This window comes from Chiloscyllium plagiosum, unplaced genomic scaffold, assembly GCF_037043375.1.
Source record: "Chiloscyllium plagiosum isolate Xiang-an unplaced genomic scaffold, Cpla_swu_hap1 HiC_scaffold_13, whole genome shotgun sequence".
In the NCBI taxonomy this organism is placed as follows: domain Eukaryota; kingdom Metazoa; phylum Chordata; class Chondrichthyes; order Orectolobiformes; family Hemiscylliidae; genus Chiloscyllium; species Chiloscyllium plagiosum.
This window is the reverse complement of record NW_028270151.1, coordinates 32,071,577-32,097,149: the sequence shown is the minus strand read 5'-3', so window position 1 is coordinate 32,097,149 and position 25,573 is coordinate 32,071,577. Positions and strand designations below refer to the sequence as shown.

The 25,573-nt window shown below is 41.4% G+C and overlaps 1 protein-coding gene across 5 annotated transcripts in view; it reads left to right on the top strand.

The window, feature by feature from the left end:
- Positions 1 to 25,573, top strand: part of sphkap (SPHK1 interactor, AKAP domain containing) — a 401,197-nt gene that overhangs the window by 219,296 nt on the left and 156,328 nt on the right. Inside the window, exon 1 of one of the 5 annotated variants that reach the window (XM_043702457.2) lies at positions 9,957 to 10,053. The exons of the other annotated variants lie outside the window; for them this stretch is intronic. The gene's annotated coding sequence lies outside the window, so the exon portion shown is untranslated. Of the gene's footprint in view, positions 1 to 9,956; positions 10,054 to 25,573 lie in introns of those variants that run through there. 5 annotated transcript variants of the gene reach the window in all.

Genomic DNA, 25,573 nt, shown 5'->3' with positions numbered 1-25,573 from the left:
TGCCTTCACCTATTTTGTAGCATCATGTGGAGTGAGTCGAGTCAGCTGAAGACTGGCATCTATAATGCTGTGGGCCTGAGGCAGAGGCCTTGATTAATCATCCACTTATCGCTTCTGGCTGGAGATGCATGAAAATGTTTCAGCCTTTTCTTTCGCACTTGGCTCCCCTATCATTGAGACCGTGAATATTTGTGAAGCCTCTCGTCCCGTTAGATGTTCAGGTGTTCGTGACTGGATATTACAGGACTGCAGAACTCAAACTGAACGGATGGTTGTGTGATTGTTTAGCCATGTCTGTCATATGCTGCCCCCATGGTTTTTTCATTTTTAGACAGGACTTGTGTTGCATCTAGCATGCTCTCCTACGTTTTTCTACGAACCAGGATCAGTCCCCAGTAGAGGGATGGGGGGCAAGTTGGGGTGTGGTGGTGAGGGAGGTGGATATGCCAGCTCTTAAGGTGACAGACTGTGGTTGAATGCAATTCTGCTGATGATGACCCACAGTACCTCTCGAGTGCCCTGTTTTGAATTTCTATTTCCTTCAAACCTATTCTGTTTAGTACCTTATTAGTGCCATACTACATGACCAATGATACCCTCAAAGTAAAGGGTAATTACTCCCATCAATAGGTTGGAATCAGTGACCATGATCAACCTGATGCCATGAGACTTCATGGGGTCTGGTGTCATTGTTGAGGATTCCCAGGGCAACTCCTTCCTGACTGCATACCACCGTGCTGCCACAACACAACTACAGTGGCTGCTGCTGCTGGGATAGGAGATTGTGAGGGATGGTGATGTCTGGGACGTTAAATCTGTCAGTATTATTCTGCGAATATGTCTATGTCAGGCTGTTAATTGGCTGATCTGTGAGATAGCTCTCTCAATTTTGGCTCAAGTCCCCAGGTGTTAGTAAGGAGGATTTTGAAGAGTCGACAGGCTGAGTTGTTGTTGTGAATGCCTAGTTTGGTACCGAGTGCTGCATCTGGTTTCATTCCTTTTCTTAAGCTTCAAGGCATTTTGTTCCAATGTGTGGCGCGCTGGGTTGCTGTGATTCCTTTGCATCAAACTTTACCCAACTCAAAGACTATGTCAGCACAGTGCTAAGTGGGTTTGAAATTGTGAGAAACTTAACTGAACAAAGAGCATCAAACATCAAAGACAAGCAGTACCTTGTGTTGAATGATATATAGAAAGATGCTTTCACTTTTATCATTTTTGACATATGAAGGAAAGTAAAGCAAGTACATAAGGACATAAGAACTAGGAGCAGGAGTAGGCCATCTGACCCTTTGAGCCTGCTCTGCCATTCAATAAAATCATGGCTGATCTTTTTGTAGACTCAACTCCACTTACCCGCCCTCTCACTGTATCCCTTAATTCCTTTATTGTCCAAAAAAAGCTATTTTAGCTTTAAAAACGTTTAATGGAGTAGAGTCAACTACTTCACTGGGCAGGGAATTCCATAGATTTACAACCCTCTGGGTGAAGAAGTTCCTTCTCAATTCAGTTCTAAATCTGCTCCCTCTAATTTTGAGGCTATGTCCTCTTGTCCTAGTTTCACCTGCCAGTGGAAACATCCTCTACTTCTGTCCTATCTATTCCTTCATAATTTTATATATTTCTGTAAGACTCCACCCTCAATCTTCTGAATTCCAATGAATATAATCCCAGTCTACTCAGCCTCTCCTCATAAGCCAACCCCCCTCAAAGCTGGAATCAACCAAGTGAATGTCCTCTGCACCCCCTCCAGTGCCATTACATCCTTTCTTAAGTAAGGAGGCCAAAACAGCACACAGTACTCCAGGTGTGGCTTCACCAGTACCTTGTATAAATGCAACATAACCCCCCTGCTTTTAAACTCAATACCTTTCGCAACTAAGGACAAAATTCCATTTGCCTTCCCAATTACTTGTTTAACCTGTAGACCAAACTTCTGTGATTCATGCACAAGGACACCCAGGTCCCTTTGCATAGCAGCATGCTGCAACTTTTTACCATTCAAGTAATAATCCTTTTTACTGTTACTCTGACCAAAATGGATAACCTCATATTTATTAACATTGTATTCCATCTGCAAGACCTTTGCCACTCACTTAAAATATCTATGTTCCTCTGCAAGGTTTCACAGTCTTCTGCACACTTTGCTCTGCCACTTATTTAGTGTCGTCTGCAAACTTTGACACACTACATGTGGTCCCTAACTCCAAATCATCTATATAAATTGTGAATAATTGCAGTCCCAACACTGATCTTTGAGGGACACCACTCATCACTGATTGCCACCCAGAAGAGCGTGCATTTATCCCCACTCTTTGCTTCCTGTTAGTCAATCAATCCTCTATCCATGCGAATCCATTACCCGTAGCATCATGCATCTTCATCCTATGCAGCAGCCTCTTGTGCAGCACCTTGTCAAAGGCCTTTTGGAAATCTAGGTACACCACATCTGCTGCATCCCCATTGTCCACCTTGCTCATTATGCCTTCATAGAATTCCAAAATATTTGTTAAGCATGGCCTGCCCTTCATGAACCCATGCTGCATCTACCCAATGGGGCAATTTCTATCGAGATGCCTTGTTATTTGTTCCTTGATAATAGACTCAAGCATCTTCCCCACTCCAGAGGTTAAGCTAACCGGTCTATAATTCCCCATCTTTTGTCTACCTCCCTTTTTAAACAATGACATCACATTTGCAGTTTCCCAATCTGCTGGGACTGCCTCAGAGTCTAGCAAATTTTGGAAACTTACCACCAGTACACTTGCTATTTCTCCCGCCATCTCTTTTAGTGTCCTGGGATGTATTCAATCAGGACCAGGAGACTTGTCTATCCTTAGCTCCATTAGCTTGCCCAACACCACATCTTCTGAAATAATGATTGTTTCCAGGTCCTCAACTACCTCCGTCACTTTGTCAATTACTGGCATGTTATTAGTGTCCTCCACTGTGAAGACCAACACAAAATACCTGTTCATTGCCTCGGCCATTTCATCATATCCCATAAGTAAATGTCCCTTCTCATCCTCTAAAGGACCAATGTTTACTTTAGCCACTTTTTTTTCTCATTTAATATATTTATAGAACCTTGTGCTGGAGGAGAAAGTGAGGTCTGCAGATGCTGGAGATCAGAGCTGAAAATGTGTTGCTGGAAAAGCGCAGCAGGTCAGGCAGCATCCAGGGACAAGGAGAATCGACGTTTCGGGCATAAGCCCTTCCTGAGGAAGGGCTTATGCCCGAAACGTCGATTCTCCTGTCCGTGGATGCTGCCTGACCTGCTGCACTTTTCCAGCAACACATTTTCAGCTAGAACCTTGTGCTATCTGTCTTTATATTCAGTGCTAGTTTTTTCTCATGTTCTATCTTACTTTTTTTTACAGCTCCTTTTGTGGCTTTCTGTTGACCTTTAAAGTTTCCCAATCTTCTAGTTTCAAGCTGTTCTTGACCACTTTGTATGCCGTCTGTTTCAATTTGGTAGCCTCTGTTTCCTTAAACACCCATGGCAGATTACTCCAGTTCTTACAGTCCTTCCTTTTCACTGGAATATACTTTTACTGAGCACTTTGAAAAGTTGCTTTGGAAGTCCTCTACTGCTCATCAACTGTCCCAGAAAGAAGTTGCAATGCTAGAGCTGAATTTTAACCTGCCATATTGACCAAGGGTCAGTGTTTGTGAGAAATTAAAGATACATAAAGTGCTGGAATGTCAGGAACTCAGCAAGAACCTACTGATTTCCACGGTTAACTGGTGAATGCTTGTTAGTGCACAGGAAACCCAGAGTGGCAAGCCAGTCTGTGATTAGCATATCCTGAAAGACAAATGATTGTGTCTTTAACATTGGGTTCTGGTTTTAATTACTGGCACATAGATTTCCCAAGCTATCTGTAACCAAGCTTCCTAAATAGGCCAAGAGCACAGTGGGGATGGATGGAGCTGAGAAATTGACAGGCAGGAAAAGTCTTTAAAGAACTGAAATCTGACAGCTCTCTGTTAGGAAAGGTTTCCAGAATTTTGACTGAGTGACAGTGAAAGAAACAACAATGTATTTCCAAGGCACGATGGTAAGTTGTTTGGTGGGAAATGTGTAGGTGGTGGTATTCCCTCAATGCTATTGTGCCTTTGTCAGTGTTACAATAAAATGAATTTCCAGGATGACCCATATTTAATTAAATACTTGCTTAGTCTCAGAATTGACCAGAGCTGATATTGCCAAAGGTGAGCAGATTTGCAGAGGCCATTTTAACAATCTGTTTTTGTTAAAAATGTTAAACTGTTGTCTGAAGGCTTGTAATATGCTGGAGCATGACACTTGAGAGAAAGAAATGGGTAGAGCTCAAGATGTGTTGGTCTGAGGAGAATGCTGAGGAAATCAAAGTGTCTGGGTTGCCTTACAGATAGTAATCCCACATCTCTCCTGACCAGATTAGGCCAGTGAACCCTTTTCAGAATTATCGTTCTGAATGAGGAACCATACTTGTGCTGCTCACCATCTTGGCCACTACTAACCTCACTCACTGGCAGGATCCATCTTACGATCAACTGGGAGATTCATTTCTCTGAAGGCCCCTACAGCTTGCAGCATAATCTCCAAGGATGCTTCCAAGAACTAAGCATACACAGAGGGAAGTCTTCCCTTTTTGAGACTCCATCGTGTCAGTTGCTTATGTGGAATGCTTCCATCCCTTGCTAGGATCTTTTCTCAGTCACTGAAACTTCAACAGTAAACTACCCATCATCATGGCGCTAACCCAGACCAATTTTTCAGTGAACCCAGAACTGAGATTGTGGTGCCATAGCTCGGTTAAACATGCACTGAGAACCCTATTTCATGAGTTTTCAGGTTCCTGATCCACTGGTGGCCTCCTCTGCTGTTAGTGGGTTCAAGAATTAAAAATTCAACCCATAATGCCTTTCATATTCTCAGGATGTCACAGGGGTTCAGTCGTTAGCACTGCTGCTTCATAGTGCCAGAACCCAGGTTTGACTCTCCCCTCGGAAGGTCAGTGTGGATTCGATGGGCCAAATATCCTGCTTCCACACTGCGGGGATTCTATGTCCAAAACATCTTTCTGTCCAATGAATGTACTTCTTGAGAGTGCAAAAACTGTTTGACAGATGAATTTCTGACAATCTGCACAAAGTCAGTGTGCCACAAATAGGAAATGTACAAGTGATGAGGGAATCTATATTGTTTGAGGAATGAATATAAGCCATGATATTGGGAACCTTTATGTCTACACTATCACCTTGCATCATGGGTGGCATGGTGGCTCAGTGGTTAGCACTACTGCCTCACAGCATCAGGGATCTGGGCTTGCATCCAGCCTCGGGCAACTGTGTGCATGGAGTTTGCACATTCTCCCTGTGTCTGCGTGGGTTTCCTCCCACAGTCCAAAGGCACGTAGCTTAGGTGAATTGGCCATGCTAAATTGCCTGCTGTGTTCAGGAGTGTGTAGGTTAGGTGCATTAGTCAGGGGTAAATGTAGAGAAATGGGTTTGGGTGGGATACTCTTCAAATGGTCAGTGTGGACTTGTTGGACCAAAGGACCTGTTTCTATTCGATTCATTTAGCACCTTTAATGTATGAAGGCATTCCCAGCTATTTGGCAAGAGAATAGTCAGGCAAATATTATAAATTTAACATTTTGTTTGGAACGTCATACACTTCCAACTTCCCTTAGGTGTAAAACCAGAATTGCAAATCAATCACCTAGTATTGGAACTACCCAATAATGATTACATTAATTTCAATAGAAAGTAAAATCATGTTGTCTCTATAACAGGTGATTGATTTGCAATAGTGATTGATGCCTGGATAGCAAGTTGGTAATTTAAGCCAATACACCACTGTAATGATGTATTCTCAGGATGTCACAAGGGTTCAGTGGTTAGCACTGCTGCTTCATAGTGCCAGAACCCAGGTTTGACTCTCCCTTCGGAAGGTCAGTGTGGACCTGGGTTTCCTCCGGGTGCTCCGGTTTCCTCCCACAGTCCAAAAATGTGCAGGTTAGATAAATTGGCCATGCTAAATTGCCCGTAGTGTTAGGTGAAGGGGTAAATGTAGGGGAATGGGTCTGGGTGGGTTGCGCTTCGGCGGATCGGTGTGGACTTGTTGGGCCGAAGGGCATGTTTCCATACTGTAAGTAATCTAATCTAAAAAATATATTAAAGTTTAAAAGTTGTGGGTGCAACCCATAACATTCTAAGTCAGAAATAGCATTGCCGTTACTAGAGCAAATTAGAGAAGCCAAGATAGTGTCTAGTTTGTTTTAATGTGAACATAAAGAGCAAAAATGAATGATGCCACTAAGTCTGTCTCATCAAAATATTAATACAGTCAAAGAAACATTCGCAGTTGGTTTAGTGCCAGGCAGCACATTAGCCTTTTCTTATTAATTCACACTGCAGTGCTGAACTTGCAAGTAAAGAAATGGATCAGGTGTGGCTGTGTCAGGAAGTGTATAAGCAGCACATAAACCACTTCATAAGAAAGAAGTCATAGAAGCTCGAGTTCTTAGGCGTTTGGAAGATTGTACAGACCATCTTGCATATAGCACATTTCTTAGGTATTCCCTGATTTACACCCTAATGAAGCACAAGTGCTTCATGCTTAATGTAATGCAAACAAAATATTGAAAGGAATGAGTGTACTTAAGTGCTGTTAACATCCCATGTGTCTTCTTCATATTGTTGAGAAACTTTAATACTCTTCAAAAGGTAGAAGGACATTCACCATAGTAATGATTGTTACCAACGGGATTTGTAAATATTAGCAACTATAATGTAGACATTGTAAGAGTTTGTGCTTTTGACAGCTATGCTGATCAGTTATAGAAATCAAATAATTGCACTATGCTCATGACTGTGATCCATTCTAGATGATGGGTGTAATAAACCTGACAGACAAAGATTTTGTTGGAAGTGTTCATTCTGTAAAATATCCCCCGAACACCCATTACTGGTGCTGAAAAGAAAGCAGTCAGTACTGTTGTGAACATCCCTCTTTGATCCTCTCTGAGCTGAGGATCAGCAGTGGTTATGACTGGTGTGCAGGCAGTAGATTTGGGCAGGGGTTTCAACACACTCAATGTCTTTGTGAGCAACCCAGCAACACTTCACTGATTTTCACAAAAGGATGTTACAATATTTGGATAGTGTCAAAAATGATTTGACCAACATGGAACAGATGATAATTTGTTTACACTGCAGTCTGACATAATGCAGGCAATAGCATAAATTGTAACCTCAGCACCAATTGCAGTTGTATATATACATATATATGTAAATGTATATAAAACTCATAAATATTCCCAATGCTGCTCTGAATGCTTGGGATTCCAAGATTCAAGAAGTAGTTAAGGCTAACATTAACTTGGTTAATCAATGCATACAAACAAGAGGAATAAATAATTCAGTAAGGCCCACTACTCTATACTTGGATACATCAGTGAGTTTTGAGAAGAGTTGGCCTTCAATAGTTATGTTTGTATGGCAGCTTTGGGTTGCCATGTACAATGTACAATTAACTGTGGGATTTCCTGAAATAAGAATGAGTGCATAGTTACTTTCTGGTGGATAAGACAGCATCTGAAATCCAACTGACAAACCCACAAAGTTCCCTGAGACTCCTGGGCTCAGCGTTCAATTCTGTTTGTGTAACTTGCGACATTTTTTACTTTTAATGCACTGTATAACTACAAGTTGTGGTTAATTGTTCTTCACAAATCCTTCAACAGGATTTTAAAGAATTCATTAATTTTGGTTAATCTGCATTGACACTGCTTCATATGGAAGAGAAACTGTAAGGCACTGTTTCTTTTTCTGCTGTGGATGCACTGTTAATTTACATCTCTTTTTGCAATTATACCTAGTACAGAGGAGAAACAATCTCAGTATATTGAGTCCAGGCACATTTGCTGTGATTTTCAACTGACAGCTGCTCATTTGACATGGGTAATATTGGCACTGGAGCCCTGAATATCAGCTCAGCCTCTCCTACAGGAAATGCACCAAATGACATCTTTGGTTGAACCAACATGCCTGCCTGAATTCAGTGAGCATCTGTTTTATACACACAAATGTCAGCACAGCACTCATTCATTCTACAGTTGATTGAATTATGGACAGTAACAGCCAGGACAATGAAACTTCTAAATTTATTTAAAGGAATCATTGGCTGAACAGCCCTCACAAAAGCTAAATGAATAAAGAATAACAGAAGTTCCTAGGAGTGACGATAACCAACAATCTGTCCTGGACCACCCACGTGGATACGATTGTCAAGAAGACACAATGAGGCTAAGGAAGTTTGACATGTCCATAAGGATTCTCAGCAACTTTTACAGATGCATCAAAGAAAGTCAACTACCTGGATGCATCACAGCTTGGTGCGGCAACTGCTTTCCCAGGACCATAAGACACTGTAGAAAGTCGTGAACACAGCCCAGACCATCACATAAACGAAGCTCCTATCCATTGATACCATCTACATTTCTCAATGCCACAGAGAGGCAGCCAACATCATTAAAGATTCATTCAGCCCCAGTTATAATCTCTTCCAACCTATTGCATCAGGCTGAAGATACAAAGCTTAAAAACACATAACAATAGGTTCAAGAACAGCTCATTTCCCACTATTACTAGACTTCGGAATGGATATCTCAAATAGAGTCTTAGAGTCATAGAGATGTACAGCATGGAAACAGGCCCTTTGATCCAACTCGTCTCTGCCAACCAGATATCCCAACCCAATCTAGTCCCACCTGCCAGCACCCGGCCCATATCCCTCCAAACCCTTCCTATTCACATACCTATCCAAATGCCTCTTAAATGTTGCAATTGTACCAGCCTCCACCACATCCTCTGGTTGCTCATTCCTTACCTGTACCACTCTCTGTGTGAAAACGTTGCCTCTTATGTCTCTTTTATATCTTTCCCCTCTCACCCTAAACCTATGCCCTCTAGTTCTGGACTCCCCTGCCCCAGGGAAAAGACTTTGTCTATTTATCCTATCCATGCCCCTCATAATTTTGTAAACCTCTATAAATTTCAAATCTAATGTTGATCTTGCTTTTTGCACACCTTCTCAACAGCTGTAACTCTGTATGCCCCACTCTGTTCAATCACCCAATGATCCGTATGACCTTGTGTGTTATGATCTGCCTGTACTGCACGCAAAACAAAACTTTTCATTGTACTTAGGTACATGTGACAACATGTGAAACATTATTTAATCTGTTGAACAAGTCAGACTAAATATAATTTATCAACAAGCAGTCTATGAAATTCAGATTAACATTATTATTATTTAAAAATTAAACAATGCTAAGAAGATTTATAAGGATAATGCCAGAACTGTCCTGAGAGACTGAAAATGGTGACTGTCTTATCCATGGAAAAAAGAAGGCTGATGGATAACTTAATACTTGTTATAAAGCGATGAAGCAATTTGACGGTAAACGTAGAAACCATTTTTCCATTTACTTTGTCTGCCTTATGTGCCCCCAGGCATGGGCAGAACCAAGGAAGAGTGCATATGTTGAGAACATCATACCCATTGTTAAGACATGAGCTACACGTGATGAGGCCACAGCACCCTGCAATCCTGGGAGCTTGTGGAGGAATGGGAACTATGATACATGCTTCAACCGTAACTCAGCTACAAGTCCAATGAGGCCATGAATTTTTTTGTGGTTCAGAACACTTAAGCCTCAGCATCATTCCAGAATCCATAAGGTGGCAGTAACAACATTTGTCTGCAATATACAGCCAATGAACATGCCGGTCATTAGACCACTTCATATCACTCCTTGTGCATGTTACATAGAGGGTATCTTGCATACTGCAACACAAGATCCTGGAGAATAGATCACAAGGAAGGGATTATATTTCTTCAGCTGCTATGGTGACAAGAAACAGCATTCCTGCAGACTTGGACTAGTATAGATGAAGCTGTGAAGAGGTATGGAGGAAAACTCAAACATCTCATACATTTCTTTAATTTTAGCTGCCATCAAAAGTCACTTATTTTCAGACTCCTGCCTGTATCTAAAGGTCAGTATTATCCACTACTTAATTCCATGATTTCACAGCCCTTTCGGAAAAATTGCTTATGAATTAATGTCATTTTTAAAGCTCTCCAAAGCTGCATTTATTTTTATCCCTGTCATTATGACTCTTCACTTTAATTGCCTTAATTTCTTTAAATTTGGCTTTCCTGGAATTTTAGAGCTGGCAGTATTTGGACTTGGATTATGAGTCATTATGTGACTAGTGTTGTACATGAAGATATAATTTCTTTTTTGCTATAGTTTATTATTAATAAGGATCATATTTCTTGAAATGCCAAGTATTTTATTTTAATGAACTGTCTGTTATTGTTCATCACAACAGCTGATTAACTGGATGGGTCACATTTCTCAGAGTTGCTGGAGGTAATTTTCAGGCATGACTAATACAATTTGTAATTATTCAGCAAGAGATAAAATGAATACCCGACTACAAAATTTTCAAAGTTTCTTGAATGTCGAGGGAGTCGTTTTTATTTCAGAGTCAGAGTCATAGGGATGTACAGCATGGAAACAGATCCCTCAGTCCACCTCGTCCATGCTGACCAGATATCCTAAACTAATCTAGTCCCATTTGCCAGCACTTGGCCAATACCCCTCTAAATCCTTTCTGTTCATATACCCATTCAGATGCCATTTAAATGTTGTAATTGTACCAGCCTCCACCACTTCCTCCAGCAGCTCATTCTATACACACACCACCGTCTGTGTAAAAAAGTTGCCCCTTAGGCCCCTTTTAAACTTTCCACCTCTCACCCTAAACTTATGCCCTCTAGTTCTGGACTCCCACAACCCAGGGAAAAGACCTTGTCTATTTACCCTATCCACGCCTTTGATGGTCCAGGAAAAACAGCCACAGCCTATTCAGCGTCTCCCTATAGCGCAAACTCTCCAACCCTGGCAACATCCCTGTAAATCTTTTCGAAACCCTTTCACATTTCACAACATCCTTCCGATAGGACGGAGACCAGAATTGTACACAATATTCCAAATGTGGCTGAACTAATGTCCTGTACAGCCACAACATGACCTCACAACTCCTACAGTCTGACCAATAAAGGAAAGCATACCGAACACCTTCTTCACTATCCTGTCTACTTGAGATTCCATTTTCAAGGAGCTATTAACCTCCACTCCAAGGTCTCTTTGTTCAGCCAACACTCCCCAGGACTTTACCATTAAGTATATAAGTCCTGTCCTAATTTGCCTTTCCAAAATGCAACACCTCACATTTGACTGAATTAAACTCCATCTGCTACTTCTCAAACCATTGGCCCATCTGATGAACATCCTGTTGTCACCTGAGGCAACCTTCTTTGCTGTCCACAGCATCTCCAATTCTGGTGTCTTCTGCAAACTTACTAACTTTCTTCTCCCCTTGCTCTCAATCCGTTCATGTGAGAAGAAGGCATTAAAATGAATGATCAGCCAAGACCCACTGGCCAAGCCATGACAGATTGGCAGAACAGACTGTGTGGGTTGAATGGGCTACAACTATTCATTTATCATAAATCCCTCTGTCAAGAGTGTATTTATACATGGCAAAGTGGAAAGCTAAGGTATTTGCTTCAGGCCTGCACAACACATCTGTTGAAGTACTGCTGGGAGATGAATAAGTAGCATGAATGACATGGTGGCTCAGTGGTTAGCACTGCTGCCTCACAACAGTAGGGTCCTGGATTTGATTCCAGCCTTGGATGACTCTCTGTGTGGAGTTTGCACATTCTCCTGGTGTCTGCGTGGGTTTCCTCCTACAGTCAAAAAGTATGCAAGTTAGGTGGATTAGCTGTGGGATGACAGGGATGGAGTGGATTTGAGTGGTACGGTGATGCGAGTCCTTTAACAAGGTTATGCTGTCCTTGGTTTTTTTTCAGAGAAGTCATAAAAGCAGGGATTCCAAAAGTCTAGATTTGAATGATTTTAGGGCCAGTTTGATTATAGCTAACAGATACTGCCTCAGGCAGTTTTAAAATAAAACACTTGTCCAATGAAAGGGGAGTAGCCAGTTCTCCCGGCTCAGCTTTTCTCTGGTTTGTGTTTGGTTTGATATGGCTTTAGTAGTCTGGCTATTCACTGAAAGCAGGCAGTTGTTGTGAAGCTGCTGGACCCAAAGAAGCAGGTCCTTGCTGATCCTCCCCCTCTCTGACATCTCTCCTGTAAGACCCTGGGTTTGATTTTACCTTTTGTGCTAAGGGGTGTTTATGGGGAGTGTCGCAAGCATTTAGAACAGTATCATTAAATTGGGATAATCTGTGGGGTTTTCAGATAGGCTGGGTTATTTTATATTCTGTTCTCTTTTGTTTGTGTTTCATTCAGTAATATTGCAAATAAATTCTGTTTTGTTTAAAACTAAGTGGTTTGACCAGCTGCATCTCTCCTGGAATATCCACGTTACACCTGCTTAAAACAGCTAGCAGAGTTAGGGTCTGAGCTACTTTCTTGAAATGTTTTGAGGGGGTCTGACCTGGTCCATATCAGGATGGGGGCTCTTTGCGAGATTTGTTCTGTAGTTCCAAACTGGGATTAGAGTTGTTGGACTCAAAGGCTGCGAGTGGTAGATGGTATTGTCTTTTGCTCTGAGTATTGATTTTGGTTGGTTTAAATAGTGCATGGGATAGCAATGGCTCTTTCAGTCACCAAGAGTTTTCTGAAGGTGGAAGTAGTGACTTTGGGGGAATTGCAAAAGGTGATTAAGGCCAAGCTGCGGGAATTAGCAGACCAGCTGGTGCTGGAGCTGCCTTCTTCCGTGAGGAAAGTGGATATAATAACAGCAACAGTTCAGCAATTAAACGTGCTGGAAATGCCATGACAATCTTTAGAGATGGCTAAAATTTAATTGAAAATGAAGCAGCTTGAGTTGGAGGCAAAAGACAAGGAAAGGCCAACAGAAATGAAATGGTTTGAATTATGATTAAAAGCACAGGAAAGAGAGAGAAGGGAGAGAAAGGGAGAGAGAGAAAAGGAGAGAGTGGAAAGGGAGAAAGAGGGAGTTTGAACTTCAGAAATTGGCATTGAGACAGGAAAGTCAGCTTAGAAGGATGGAGATGAAGGCTGAAGGTAAGCTTAGTGAAGGAAGAGAGTGAGGATGAGCAAACCCAGGGTAGTCAAAGGACTAGTGAAAAACTGTTTAAATATATTCAGGCATTGCCTACATTTGGAAAGAAGGATGTCAAAGCCATTTTCATCTCATTTGAAAAGGTGGCTAAACAAATGTAGGGGCCAGTGACCATGTGGGTTTTGTTGATCCAAACAAAACATGAAAGTAGATCTAGTGAGGTATTCAGATCACTATCAGGGGAGGTATCTGGGGTGTATGAGGAGGTGAAGAAAACCATCTTAAGTGTATACAAGCTTGTGCCAGAAGCCTATAGTTGAAACTTTATTGCTGGAACAGCACAGCAGGTCAGGCAGCATCCAGGGAACAGGAGATTCGACGTTTCGGGCACAAGCCCTTCTTCAGGAATGAGCAGAGAGTGTTCAGCAGGAGAAGATAAAAGGTAGGGAGGAGGGACTTGGAGGAGGGGAGTTGGAAATGTGATAGGTGGAAAGAGGTCAAGGTGAGGGTGATAGGTCGGGGTAGGATGGAGGCGGAGAGGTCAAGAAGAAGACTGCAGTTCAGGAAGCGGTGCCGGGCTGGAGGGATCCGGCTGAGACAAGGTGGGGGGAGGGGGGATGAAGAAACTGGTGAAGTCCAAGTTCATCCCCTGCGGTTGGAGGGTTCCCAGTCGGAAGATAAGACGCTCCTCCTCCGACCGTCGGGTTGTTGTGGTTTGGCGGTGGATGAGTCCAATGACCTGCATATCCTCGGTGGAGTGGGAGGGGGAGTTGAAATGCTGTGCCACAGGTTGGTTGGGTTGGTTCGTCCGGGTGGCCCAGAGGTGCTCTCTGAATCGCTCCGCAAGTAGGCGGCCTGTCTCCCCAATATAGAGGAGGCCACACCGGCTGCAGCGGATGCAGTAGATGATGTGGGTGGAGGTGCAGGTGAATCTGTGGCGGATATGGAAGTTTCCCTTGGGGCCTTGGAGAGAAGTGAGGGGGGAGGTGTGGGCGCAAGTGTTGCACCTCCTGCGGTTGCAAGGGAAGGTGCCGGGAGTGGTGGTTGGGTCGGTGGGGGGTGTGGATCTGACAAGGGAGTCGCGGAGGGAGTGGTCTCTACGGAAAGCTGATAGGGGAGGGGAGGGAAATATATCCTTGGTGCTGGGGTCTGTTTGGAGGTGGCGGAAGTGACGGCGGATGATGCGCTGTACATGGAGATTGGTGGGGTGGTAGGTGAGGACCAGTGGGGTTCTGTCCTGGTGGCGGTTGGAGGGGCGGGGCTCAAGGGCGGAGGAGCGGGAAGTGGAGGAGATGCGGTGGAGGGCACCGTCGACCACATCGGGGGGGAAATTGCGGTCCTTGAAGAAGGAGGCCATCTGTGTTGTACGTATTTTGAACTGGTCCTCCTGGGAGCAGATGCGGCGGAGACGAAGGAATTGGGAGAATGGGATGGCGTTTTTACAGGGGGCAGGATGGGAGGAGGTGTAGTCCAGGTAGCTGTGGGAGTCGGTTGGTTTGTAGTAGATGTCCGTGTTGATTCGGTCGCCTGAGATAGAAACAGAAAGGTCTAGGAAGGGGAGGGAGGAGTCCGAGACTGTCCAGGTGAATTTGAGAAATAACAAAAATAATTAACTGGCTTGTCCTGTTTTCCTACATCTGGCTTCCCAGTGCTTTTCCTAACTCACCAACAATGTGATTTCATGTGGCTTACTTTATTGCAGTGAAAACATCAGAGCTTTTAAAATTCTCTTTCCCCTTCAAGGGTTTTCTTTTTACTCCGTGATAAGTTTTCCTTATGATCTTCACCAGCCTCTATCTTTCCCTTTCCATGTGAACATTTCGCTTTTCTCCAATTTCTATCTCTCACAGATTGAAATTGATTTTGGAAGCCAAACTTTGATTTATGACCAATTCATAATTATTAGCCATTTCCGCTGCTAATGTTGTCATTTTAACTCTCTGCTCTTCCACATGAGTTCTCACTACGTTAGGAAGTGAATTTCTGAAGTCCTCCAAAAATAATTGTTTCTCTAAGAGCATTGAAGGTTTGCTCTATTTTTAATGTCCTTATCCACCTATCAGAATTGCTTTGTTTGATCCTTTCAAATTCAATGTAGGTTTGACCAGGGTCCCTTCTTAGATTCCTGAAACATGGTCTATAGGCTTCTGGGAGAAAGTGAGGTCTGCCAATAAAGTTTCAACTTTGATCTCCAGCATCTGCAGACCTCACTTTCTCCCAGAAGCCTATAGACCATGTTTCAGGAATCTAAGAAGGAACCCTGGTCAAACCTACATTGAATTTGAAAGGATCAAACAAAGCAATTCTGATAGGTGGATAAGGACATTAAAAATAGAGCAAACCTTCAATGCTCTTAGAGAAACAATTATTTTTGGAGGACTTCAGAAATTCACTTCCTAACGTAGTGAGAACTCATGTGGAAGAGCAGAGAGTTAAAATGACAACATTAGCAGCGGAAATGGCTAATAATTATGAATTGGTCATAAATCAAAGTTTGGCTTCCAAAATCAATTTCAATCTGTGAGAGATAGAAATTGGAGAAAAGCGAAATGTTCACATGGAAAGGGAAAGATAGAGGCTGGTGAAGATCATAAGGAAAACTTATCACGGAGTAAAAAGAAAACCCTTGAAGGGGAAAGAGAATTTTAAAAGCTCTGATGTTTTCACTGCAATAAAGTAAGCCACATGAAATCACATTGTTGGTGAGTTAGGAAAAGCACTGGGAAGCCAGATGTAGGAAAACAGGACAAGCCACTTAATTATTTTTGGAGTGGTAATGGAAAGCACAGTGGAGGCTAGAAAGCTGCACCAGAATGTACAACCTGGTCAGTGGTTGGTTACGGAGGAAGTGACAGATCCTCATAAGTCATATTCCCGCAAAGGTAGAGTTAATTCACATAGGCCAGGAACAACGGATAAAGAGGTTACAATATTAAGTGATACAGGATCCTCTCAATCTTTGATGTTGAAACAGGAGGAGATATGTACCTCTGAAAGACTATTGCTAGGAAAGATACTAGTAATGGGAATTTACAGTAAAAAAGAAGTGGTCAAGTATGTAAAGTAAGGTTACAGTGTCCAGTGAAGCATGGGGAAGTCACGGGTAAGAATACTGGACAAACTCTCAGCTCCAGGAATACAATTTGTCCTTGCTAACGGTATAGCTAGTTCACAGGTAGGAGTACTCACTACTGTGATTGAAAAGCCAGTGGAAACTCAGGAAACTGAACTATTGCAGGACACATATCCTGGGATTTTTCTGGACTGTGTGGTAACAAGTCACAAAGTGACCAGTTGAAACAGGAGAGATCAAAGAGTACAGGTAAGAAAGTTGAAGTGGAATGGTCAAAGACTCTGTTTGATCAGATGGTTGACATAAACCAAGAGCAGGTATTTTTAACTCAGATAAATTAACTGAGTTACAGCAGAAAGATGAAAATTTAAAGCAATTGTATCAAAAGACACACTTGGAAAAATAATCTGAATGTATCCCTGAATGCCACTCTCTTAAAAATGAGGTCTTAATAAGGAAATGGAGACCAAAACATATTCAGGCAGATGAGAAATGGGCAGAATTTCATCAAGTCGTATTGCCAGTGGGTTATAGAATGGAAGTGTTCCGAGTGGCGCATGAATTGCCATATGGGGATCATTTAGGGGTGAGAAAAACTCAAGCTAAAATACAAAACGCTTTTACTGGCCTGGACTGCACAAGGATGTAGTTGAATTTTGCCAGATATTCATACATGTCAGGTAATTGGAAAACCACAGGCAGTAATAAAACCTGCACCTTTAATACCTATTCCTGTATTTGAGGAACCTTTTACAAGAGTCTTAATTGACTGTGTAGGACCCCCATTTAAAACAAAAAACATTATTTGTTAACCATAATGGATGTGTCCACTAGATTTCCAGAGACCATTCCATGACACAATATCACAGGTAAAAGGATTCTGTTAACTCCTTCTGATGACTCCACAATCTTCCTCCCTTGTTCCAATTAAGTTAAATATAAGCTGACAAGCTTTTACTTCATTTTCACAGGATCATTGTCACAGGTGCTCAAATCAGACATGATCTTCTCTCCTTCTTCAGTAATTGCTGGGTATTCTCTTAATTTTTTCTTTCACTTACATTCCTGTGTTTGAGGCCCAGACTCAATTATTCATTATATTGTATCAGGGTAATAGTGAGGAGTTCCTTTAGCATTGTCATTCAAACTGGGAGAATAGCTAATGAGCTTGAGGGAGTAAGATTTCCCATTCGGATCGTACTGTCTCTGTAACAATAGCTATCATATCAGTGTATGTTATATTTGGTTGCTAAGATGCAATGAACTAGATCTTGTTGGTCAGTGGTGCATAGTGCTCATAAAACATGGTGAGCAGTGATGTAGATTACATTCGCTGGCTCACATCAAATATTAGTAGTGATGGAGGTCTGAATATTTCTTCAGGAACTACTTTAAGTCGTCTGCTCATGCAGACATCCAGCAATAGGAAGAGCTGAAAATTCAAGACCCCTGCAGAAGAAAGTCCTTGTGGCAAGATTTAGCAAAGCAGAAAAAAGAACTCAATTATGTTAAGACACATACAATAGAAAGAGTGTTCAAAGTTCCCTGGAGCTGGAGTACTCATCCCCAGTCAGAGAGTCAACACACAATAGTAGTTAAAATCTTTGGTGGGCCAGGAAAGCTTTACAAAATGGTGCAAAATTACAGTTTAGAAAAGGTAGAAGTAAAGAAAATGACTAGTAGCTCAGATCAGGTGTCACCACCAGATCAATGGACATCACCAGACACAGCTCCTATAGGGGAAAATCCAGGTATAACGAGGCTGGCCAGCCGACTGGGCTTCATAGAATATGATTTCATATGGTCCAATCAGGGAGCCATGGCTGACATAAAAAGATTGAGTGCCAGGGATACTCTGGTGCCTGGCTGTGTGTGAGATAGTTACATAGTCAAGGTCTGTTCATGTGTAAATAAAGGGTGACTTGGTAATGAAGTACTGACCTTTATGAAGCTATTTCACAACAGTCACAGAAGCAATTCAAACCAAATTTTCTGCAGACATCACAAAACCAAAATTAATGATGAATGAGCTGATTCAAAGCCAAAGCAGACCAAATTTAACAAAAATGGAAAGTTAGGAGTTTTTAATAAGGATACAAGTTTACAGAAAAGTTGAGAGATCCATTATTAGAATCATCATGAAGGCAAACCAAAGACAACAGGATTATTCAGGAAAAACATGAAATAAATAATGATCATTATTACAGCTACAAACAGTGGAAATTAATTGCATAAAACATAACAGTGACAAAAGTGGGCATCATTCTTAAAGCTGCAGGCATGGAAATGGGAATCATTTATTTAGGCTGTAAGTTTCAGAATTCATTCAGAGGCAGGACGCCTCCATTTTAGCCATAAAAGTTGAATTCTACCAAAACACAGAGCACTCTTGAAGCACAGAGCTGGAGCACTGCTATTGCTACAAAATTGCAATCCCCCTAAACAATAAAAATAAATATTTAGATCAAAATATATGGCATTAAATATTGTAGTCTATATTATGTGCAGTTACAAATGGGCCAAATAAAATATAAAATTAAATAGGGAGCTGGACATTGTTCAACTTCCTTGCCTTCAGATTTGGAGGATCTTGTGGAGATGCCCCAGGGATACCTTTTCAGAACTTTGAGGTGCCTATCTCAAGTTCCTAAAACATGTAGTGTTATGAAGATTACTGTGTCCTGTAAGCCTTGGCCTTATTCTTGAGTTTCATTTTTTGACCCCTGATTAGTCTTTTCCTCAGTTGACCAGAGGCTGAGTTGGTACAAAAGAGCTGATGCTGGATTTTGTCATCTATGTCTTCCATGTTGAGAGGAGGCTTCCAAGACACATTTTCCAGAATTTTGTCAATGAACTTTAGGATGAACTGGAGTATATTTCTTCGGCTTCTTAAGTGACATCTTCAAATAATACAAAGCCAACTGTTTGTAAAGTAACTGCAAGGTGCTGCATTTTGGGAAAGCAAATCTTAGCAGGACTTATATACTTAATGGTGAAGGTCCTAGGAAGTTTTGCTGAACAAAAAAGACCTTGGAGTGCAGTTTCATAACTCCTTGAAAGTAGAGTCACAGGTAGATAGGATAGTGAAGGAGGCACTTGGTATGCTTTCCTTTATTGGTCAGGAAATTGAGTAGAGGAGTTGGGAGGTCATATTGCGGCTGTACAGGATTTTGGTAAGTCACATTTGGAATATTGTGTGCAACTTCTCGTCTCCTTCCTATTGGAAGGATGTTGTGAAACTTGAATGGGTTCAGAAAAGATTTACAAAGATGTTGCCAGGGTTGGAGGATTTGAGCTATAGGGAGAGGCTGAATAGGCTGGAGCTGTTTTCCCTGGAGCGTCAAAGGCTGAGGGGTGACCTCATAGAGGTTTATAAAATCATGAGGGGCAAGGATAGGATAAATGGACATAGTCTTTTCCCTGGGGTAGGGGAGTCCAGAACTAGAGGGCATAAGTTTAGGGTGAGAGGGGAAAAGTTTAAAAGGGACCTAAGGGGCAAATTTTCACGCATAGGTGGTGCATGTATGGAATGAGTTGCTGAAGGAAGTGGTGGGGGCTGGTACAACTGCAACATTTAAAAGACATCTGGATGGGTATATGAAGAGGATGTGTTTAGAGAGATATGGACCAAGTGCTGGCAAATTGGATTCGATTAGGCTGGGATATCTGGTCGGCATGGACAAGTTGAACCAAATGGTCTGTGCTGTACATCTCTATGACTCTATGACTATGACTCTAAGTACACAGAAGGATGCAGAAGGGAACAGAAACATCAAATTTCCCTCCAAATGACACACTATCCTGACTGGGAATTATATTGTTGTTCCTTCATTGTTATTGTTTAAAATCATGGAGCTGTCTTGCTAACAGCACTGTTAGACCACACACATTGCAGTGGCTCAAGAATTGCTATCACCACATTTTCAAGTGCAGCTCATGATGTTCAATAAGGTGCAGCCTTATAACTGAGAGCCACAGCATGAAGAACAATTTGCAAAAGCTATTGCCTTAACAAAAGATCAATAATAACTGACCATACTAGGTTCACAAATTGTACAAGTCATGCACGTGTGTTTGTGCCCTGTATTTCTTGTTTAAAGATCAATTTGTTTTTACGATATCAATTTCAAAAGTGAATAAGTATTTCCCTAAATAATTGCTGTACCAACTGTGAAAAATTGTGTCAATGTGGGGTGGGGGGAATGTGGGGGAGAGGGGGCTACACATGGTGGAACAATAACATCGCTGATGTTGGATAAATAACACTCAATATCATTACCCCAGTGAGGCATGGTTCCATTTCACTTATTCAAATGTTTTTTTTTTCTTTTTGCAATGCTTTTATGTGATGGATCTCAGATTGCTTTAATATAGTTACACTGGATTCATTTAATTATAAGAACACCAGTTTAAAAAAGAACAGTTAGTTACAATGTATTCTACAAAGACCAGCCCAAGTATCAGCTCTCAATATTCAGAAATGAACATTGTTTCTATGCCATATGTCGCTTTGTTCCTCAAATGTAAAGTAGGAACTGTTAGTGAAATCCTACTGCAATTTGCATTGCTGTTGGCAAATGAAGGCTTGAAACTGACTTTATGTCTTACTCATAGAGATCAAATATTTAACTTTTGAACATTTTTGTCTCTTGTTTGAAATGTTTCATTCTTTTAGAAGTGGGGTTTTGATAATAATGATAGTTTGATAGCCTTGAAATGGTAGCCTTGGAGACTAAGCTTGCAGTTTTTTGTGTATCATGCTGTTAACCTTTCAATAAGCGCTGCTTATATTAGGATAATAATAAAAAAGTATAGAATGTTGACTTTCACAACCTTGAAAGTTTCTCACATTTTATAATGTCCCACTGCATGAATCTTTAAAATGAAAATGTCAACATGAAGCCTGTGAACAATTATGTACGCCCTAATTGGATTTATCTGTTAGATATACATCATAGTCCTCGCATAACAGAACAGCCTTGAGAAATTATGAAGGAAATCTGATTATATTTTGAGTAATGGTTGCTTTTTGAATCTTCAATGGTCGGTTTATATGCTGAGGTAACTTTTGCTGACTTTCAGTGCCTCAACTTGATGAGAATCAGACAATGGAGTCCTGAAAATGATGTTCATTCACTAACCGCCCTCTTGCTTTGGGATGCCAAATGGACACCTGAAATGGTGGTCAGTTTTAAGTGTGAGCCCATAGGAATGTGTCAATCCTGTGATGCATAATTGAACTTATCAAACCTGAGATGTGTCTTTGACATCTGTGGGACCAGTGGAGCAGGTGTGAATGGTTTTCTACATTACAATAGTGACTACTCTTCAAATGTCCTCATTGGTCATAGGTACTTTAGGATATCCCTATGTTGTGAGAAGTGTTAGACAATTTTGTTTCTCTTCTGCCCCTACTTCTGCTACTCACTGTAACAACAGTTGAAGCACAGTAGGAGTCCCTCAGTTTGTGGTACAAAGATTCTGCCTCTTCATAAAAAGAGAATTTATTGTAGCAATTTCATCATTTGCCAATAGTTATTAGCTGAAGGCCTCAGTCTGTCTCAGCTATCATCAGGAGATTTGTTTAGAGGATTTTCTTGAACTGAATATAGTTCTTGCTTTGGTGATGCAGGCCCTCTCACTGATCGATTCCATTGAGTGGTATGCATCACATCTGCAATCTGTATCAGATTTCTGCCATTTCCTCCCACACTTCCTCAGAGGGGAAACTCTTGATGTATGTTTTACTCTGCTGTAGCCCTGATCATTCTCTTCTCAGCTATGTCTTCTTTCACACTAACACGAGGTGCCATTGAATCAGTTCCAGATATAAACCCTTAAAATCCTTGTACTATATTTTCCTCCAAGTCTTTGCCACATTTTTAGCATTCATATTTACCTGCTACCCCATCATCCTCCAAGCCCTGATCACAGATTCACTCTGTCAGAAGGCTACTTTGCCTGACGGTGTACTTGTCGCACTTGAAGGATAAGATAGGTTGTCCTCCTTTGATCTCTCACACTTTGGATAGTCTTCATTGAGATTTCCCGTTGTATTGTGATTCATGAATTTCAGGATCAACATCTGGTTTGTGCAATAGTTTAAAAGCAATTGGTGTCTTTGCTTCATAGAAATAAAATTTCTCATATTTCTACTTATAGTATTTTCTGTACTGACTCTGTATTAAATAAGATCTCTGCCAATTGTCATTTTTCTGGAGAATTACTCCTCTGTCTTGGTGTCACATCCATATTACTTTTCCTTCCAAAAGAGTAGGTTCCTGAAAAGGTATCTCCTATTATAGTTGGAAGCCTATTAGCTTTGATGGGGCTGTTATCCATCTTGACTACTTTGATAAGCCTGGACTTCTAGCCCTGGAAGTATTTTGTTTGAGTAGAATGGGAACTTGTTTTTGGACTTGTCAGTCCATCAATAATTCTGGTGGTACCAACTCACAACAGGTGGAATAAGCTTGCAACTGTACTGATGTAGTTAGAAAAGTTTTGTTCCCCTTTACTAGTGCTTTGGACAACAATCCACTGTCAGGGAAGGTTTGGTGACAGATTAGAATGAGAGAATGAGAATGACATCTAAAAATATCACTGGACACCCTCAATATTAGAAATATGTTGCACCATTTTCCCCAAATGAAATTATTGCCATTGAAATATTTGAATCTATAATTTTAATAAAGGACAAAAGTCTTGAATAAAATGTTTCCTATTCTCATAATATTGATGCCTCTTGAAATTTTAACAATATTTTCACAGCAGATTAAAGAAGCAAAAAACATAATTTATTTCTTTAGGTATTAGTGGAAAATATACAGTATATTTTATGTAATTTAGAATTTTGCAATGGGTGGGTTTGTTGAAAATGAGGTTGAGTGGTCTTAAACTAGGAGAAAGTGAGGACTGCAGATGCTGGAGATCAGAGCTGAAAATGTGTTGCTGGAAAAGCGCAGCAGGTCAGGCAGCATCCAAGGAGCAGGAGAATCGACGTTTCGGGCATAAGCCCTTCTTCAGGAACCCTTCCTGAAGAAGGGCTTATGCCCGAAAAGCCGATGGTCTTAAACTACTCTATATTTGACTTATTAACGTTATTATTTACCCCTTTAGTAACAACATTGCAAACTAAAAATAATTAAAATTAAATTCCAGGTGTGAAAGACTGTCTAATACTACAATATTTTCTGTTTCTCAAATTAAAACTATGTCCTATTCATTTGTATTGATTTATACAAAACTATCCAATCTCATTTTCTCCTTGAATTAAAAGTTAATTGAAGGCTTTGTGCATGGGAAATCATGTCTCACTAACTTGATTGAGTTTTTTGTAGAAGTAATGAAGAGGATTGATGAGGGCAGAGCAGTGGACGTGATCTATATGGACTTTAGTAAGGCATTCGACAAGATTTTTTATGTGAGACTGGTTAGCAGATTAAATCACATGGAATAAAGGGAGAACTAACCATTTGGACACAGAAATAGCTTGAAGGAGGAAGACAGAGGATGGTGGTAAAGTATTGCTTTTCAGACTGGAAACCTGTCACCAATAGTGTGCCACAGAGATAAGTGCTGGGTTCACTGCTTTTCATCATTTATTCATATGATTTGGATGTGAACATAGGAGGTATCATTAGTATGTTTGCAGATGACAGCAAAATGAGAGGTGTAGTGGACAGCAAAGAAGATTACCTCAGAGTACAACGGGATCTTAATCAGATGGGCCAATGGGTCGAAGAGTGGAAGATGGAGTTTAATTTAGCTAAATGTGAGGTGCTTCATTTTCGAAAGGCAAATCAGGGCAGGACTTGTACACTTAATGGTAAGGTCCTGGGGAGTGTTGCTGAACAAGGAGACCTTGGAATGCAGGTGCACAGTTCCTTGCAAGTGGAGTCACAGGTAGGTAGAATTGTGAAGAAAGCATTTGGTATGTTTTCCTTTATTAGTTAGAGCATTGTATAGGAGTGGGAGGTCATGTTGTGGCTGTACAGGACATTGGTTAGGTCACTTTTGGAATATTGTGTGTAATTCTGGTCTCCCTCCAATCAATAGACAATAGGTGCAGGAGTAGGCCATTCAGCCCTTCGAGCCTGCACCGCCATTCAATATGATCATGGCTGATCATTCCTAATCAGTATCCTGTTCCTGCCTTATCTCCATAACCCTTGATTCCACTATCCCTGAGAGCTCTATCCAACTCTTTCTTAAATGAATCCAGAGAGTGGGCCTCCACTGCCCTCTGGGGCAGAGCATTCCACACAGCCACCACTCTCTGGGTGAAGAAGTTTCTCCTGAGCTCTGTCCTAAATGGTCTACCCCGTATTTTTAAGCTGTGTCCTCTGGTTTGGCACTCACCCATCAGTGGAAATATGTTTCCTACTGCCAGAGTATCCAATCCTTTCATAATCTTATACGTCTCAATCAGATCCCCTCTCAGTCTTCGAAACTCAAGGGTATACAAGCCCAGTCGCTTCAGTCTTTCAGTGTAAGGTAATCCTGCCATTCCAGGAATTGACCTCGTGAACCTATGCTGCACTCCCTCAATAGCCAGAATGTCTTTTCTCAAATTTGGAGACCAGAACTGCACACAGTACTCCAGGTGTGGTCTCACCAGGGCCCTGTACAGCTGCAGAAGCACCTCTTTGCTTCTATACTCAATTTCTCTTGTTATGAAGGCCAGCATGCTATTAGCCTTCTTCACTACCTGCTGTACCTGCATGCTTGCCTTCATTGACTGGTGTACAAGAACACCCAGATCTCTCTGTACTGCCCCTTTACATAAATTGATTCCATTGAGGTAGTAGTCTGCCTTCCTGTTCTTGCTACCAAAGTGGATAACCATACATTTATCCACATTAAACTGCATCTGCCATGCATCTGACCATTCACTTAACTTGTCCAGGTCACCCTATAATCTCCTAACATCCTCATCACATTTCACCCTGCCACCCAGCTTTGTATCATCAGCAAATTTGCTAATGTTATTGCTGATACCATCTTCTATATCATTAACATATATTGTAAAAAGCTGCGGTCCCAGCACGGATCCCTGCGGTACCCCACTGGTCACTGCCTGCCATTCTGAAATGGAGCTGTTTATCACTACCCTTTGTTTCCTATTAGCCAACCAATTTTCAATCCAATCTAGTACTTTGTCCCCAATACCATGCGCCCTAATTTTACTCACTAACCTCCTGTGTGGGACTTTATCAAAAGCTTTCTGAAAGTCCAGGTACACTACATCTACTGGATTTCCCTCGTCCAACTTCAGAGTTACATCCTCAAAAAATTCAAGAAGATTAGTCAAGCATGATTTCCCCTTCATAAATCCATGCTGACTCTGATCTATCCTGTTACTACTATCCAGATGTG